The sequence below is a fragment of the Aptenodytes forsteri genome, unplaced genomic scaffold (genome assembly GCF_000699145.1).
Source record: "Aptenodytes forsteri isolate BGI_AS27 unplaced genomic scaffold, ASM69914v1 Scaffold396, whole genome shotgun sequence".
Classification (NCBI taxonomy): Eukaryota; Metazoa; Chordata; class Aves; order Sphenisciformes; family Spheniscidae; genus Aptenodytes; species Aptenodytes forsteri.
Genome location: NW_008794215.1, coordinates 1079817 through 1083729, shown reverse-complemented (window position 1 = coordinate 1083729; position 3913 = coordinate 1079817).

Sequence of the window (3913 nt, the reverse complement as noted above, 5' to 3'; positions counted from 1 at the left end):
ATGTGGACAGAGCACATGACATGTTCATTCTCACCCAACAACAGCCCTGAGCTGAAATGTGCTATAAAAAAAGAGCCCGGGGCAGCCTTCCTGCCCAAGGACCTTTCAATTGCAGAGGGAACACTTAAGTTCTCTTTCTTGGAAGATTTTGTACTCCTCTATCAGAGTGCAGAGTGGAGCAGGTATTATGTGAAGATAAGGTTATTGATTATGCCTGTCTGGAGTGGGGGAATGAAGCCCTGAATCTCCCCCATATGACCCGTGGGAATCAGCACGTAGGTGCTGGAGGGCTCCGTAGGGAGCACAGCCCTCTTACGCTGCCTCCATGGCATGAGCAATGACTGTGCATTTTAAATGCTGTTTTTCAGGGCCTTGGATTATGATTTATTATATTTACATGTGTGACAAAGTAAAAAACAATACAGAAAAGCTAAGGAGGTAGAGAGGGCTGTTGTCTGCTAAGAGTGTTTTCATAAAAACTACCCCCATTCTTGCTTATAGACTGAAATAATCCTCATAGCCACCGTGTTATGGATGGTTTTAGGCTCAGGTCATAGAGCATGTGTAATACCCTGGGGCCTGAATCTGCCTGTGTGCTCCTCAGTACTGAGGTTTCTAATCTTGCCCCATAGGTACAACTGATATTAAAACAGGCATGATTGTTAAAAACAAGCCCCCTCCCCCTTCTCCCCCCCACTCCCCAAACCCACAACAGTCCTGGGTTAGGCTGCAGTTATTCAAAGACCTGTACCAGCACAGAAAAGGGCTGGAAACCTCTGGCAGTAATGGGAGCAGCAATGACTAGCTGGGGACAGAAATTAGAAATGTCCTACAGCAGACCTGTCACAACAGAGAAAGTTTCTAGTCTGTCTGGTTTCCAGCTTCACAGTCTCTGCCCCCTTCAGCTGTTTGTTCCTCCCCCCAGTCCCTTGTTGGGTACTGAAAGAGGACTGTGCGCCATCAGCTGCCTGCTTGCTTTGAACTCTAGTGGCAGTTCCCTCCTGCAGAAGCTCTGTGCAAAATTACTCACCTCCTGAGAATCTACTTGCTATAAATTACATTACACCCTCAGAGTAATCTATGGCAGCAGTTTGAGAGATGAATAATTTCCTTTCTCCTTGGAGTACACATTCAGCTCTGTGCCTTTTAACATGTATCTATACTCCTAAACTGACCAGGTCCAGCCTGACTTCTGAGACCGGACTAGTTTAATTCCCGTATTATTTACATGCAAGTTGTATGTTTAGGATAAGCTGCAGAGCTCTCCACAGTGGGATACTCCAGCACTGTCAGCATCTCACTGTGCGTCTTAATTCTCATTTATGCAATCTGGAGTGATAACACCAGGTGCATTACTGCATAAAACACCAGTTGATATATATCCGGAGCTTGGACCTCCCCCAGATCACTGTAAATACCTCAAGCATGATTTGACTGCACTGTAACAGGGGCTGGAATAGGCTGGAAACTACACAGGCCATGAAAGTCAGCGCTCATAAATCCTCTGAGGGACCTGCTCTGAGCTCAGACTGTGGTTGCATCTTTAGAGCATGAGACAAGAATTAAGCTCACTTAACAGTTTTGAATTCCATCACGGTCCTTATTTGTGGAAAAGGCGCAATGTATCTGTTTCATTACATGAGTTGAATTTGTAATTTGTAATCCTACACTTTCTTCTGCTTTTCTTGAATTGTAGAGGCATATAATGCAGTGATTTCAAATGACAGATCTAATTAATGTACAGTTTGTTGGAATCATATCTATTTATTTCTTTATTTAGGCAGTTTAGACTAACTTAAATTAGTGTTTACTTCTTTTCTCCTCTCTTGACAGGTAGGAGGATGACAAGAGCTTATGTTCAGGCTATTCATACTAGAACGCTTTCGTATCTGTCATGTTTTTCTTCTCTCTCTCATGGCAAAACAGGTAACATGAAGAAATGCCAGTGATCCATTATTTGTTTTTTAATAGTAAATCCAGTCCAGTGCTTGTAGATGGAAATTTTACATGAATAACTGTCCAGTCAAGCAGTAATTTGTCACTGAGCTGAAATGATGCAGAGCTTTCTTGAACGCTGTGGTCAGTTTTTGATCTGGGGAGCTCTTGGGCATGCATTCATGATGATCCAGCACATCATTTCATGTCATTTTTACATACATTTACAATTTTAAAAATTATTTTGATGTTAGTGTTTATGTTCTTGCTTTCCCCTACCACCGTGTTTATAGAAATGATTTATGGTGGTAGTATTTAAGGTATATTCTCCTGGCTTCTGTTGTCCTTGCAAAAAACAGTAAGAGTTTTATGGCAAATCTTCAGACTCCTGCCTGAGGAAACTCTGTGTACCTGGAGTCATCCTCTGTCTATATTCCTTGTTTCTTTCCAGTCCATGAAAAAGTAACGTTTGAAAGCCAGTGCAGCCATCTGTGATTCATAAACTTGCTAAAATGTTTAGTCATCTTGAAGTATCCTAAGCTGTGACATAAAAAAGAAAATGTCAGGCTAGTGCACTGGCATGCGATGTGTCTGCTTACCCTGGCTGTTCCATGTGCTGGAGCTTTTCTGGATGAAGCTGGCTGTGACTGTTCTCCATTAAGGCAAAACGTCAGGCAGAGTCCCCCCACCCTCCTCCTTTCTGAATTTGATAACAGTTTCTTTTTTTCCTCTTTGTTTGTCTGTTTAGGTGATAATCATAGGAAAACGTGATAGCCTATGGCACCACAGCTGTTTGCAATTCCACTTTTCGTATTTATGCAAGTCCCCCGAGACTCTGGTGAGGGAGTATTTTGCAGCCAAAAAGAATTTCCCCATGTGCATTTGGTTTGCAAACCATTCTTTTATATCCTTTCACAAGCCATTTATTCTTGGAGGGGAGAAGAGTGGGAAATTTACCTTTTTTTTTGATAATTTATAGGGGTTTTTTGACTAATATTCCCTGAAAAACACAAAAGTCTTCAGATGCTTGGAGTAAACCCAAAAGCCTCCATTTCTGTTCGAACATAAGTGACATGCTCTTTCATTAGCACCTATGGTGTCTAAGGCACTGGTCTTCAGCTGCTTTACCTCACTGCTAAAAGATACCTACATATCACAAACTTGAATCAAATATAATTTCTCAGATTGGTTTCTTTTAGGAAAAGAAATTGAAGTAATTGAAGAGAAGAAAAACAACTGATGGGAGGGAGAAAGTGTTACAAGAAGTGAAATGTAAATTTCAGGTAACTTTGGAAGAGAAATGCTGACCCAGTCCATGTCCCGCTAATAAGTTGCTGTTGGGTTTTGGTTTGTTTTTTTTTTTTTAAGGATGAGCTATGATGTGCCCTTCCATTCTGCCCTCACTTGAATCTTTCCTGTCTAGGTTAAAAAATAATTCCTAGAGCTTAGAATCACAAAAAGCCTTTTCCTCCCAAATCCCTCAGAAGTACAATAAGCACAGCCCTTCAGTTCACAGTGGTTATTTTCTGGGTCTAATGATTTTTGTAGCACAGGTACAGAGATGTAGCTGAGCCTATAAAATGACTCTAGCTGGATGAAAAAAAAAATAGTAGTCTGTAGTCATGATTTTTTTTTTACAAATGGTAGTATTTCTAATATAATTTACTCTGACCTATACATGCATTTTGACTGAGGAATGGAGATATGCAACCATTTTTAATACTCTGTAGGAAATAAGGGCCTTGGCCAGTTACCATGCATGAAAGTGTCAGCTAGGTATCCGCAACACGTCTATAGCTCTTCTCCGGCACTGTAGGCTCTACTGCTGAAGAGCAGAAACAGAGAACATTAGCAGTTATCTACCCTTGGATGAAGAAAATAACTCAATTTACTTGTTAGGAATAAAATTAGGATGACAGTTCAGGAGCTGACGTAGTTGCAAGCCACTCTCCATTATATTTGAAATAGTCATGGCAGT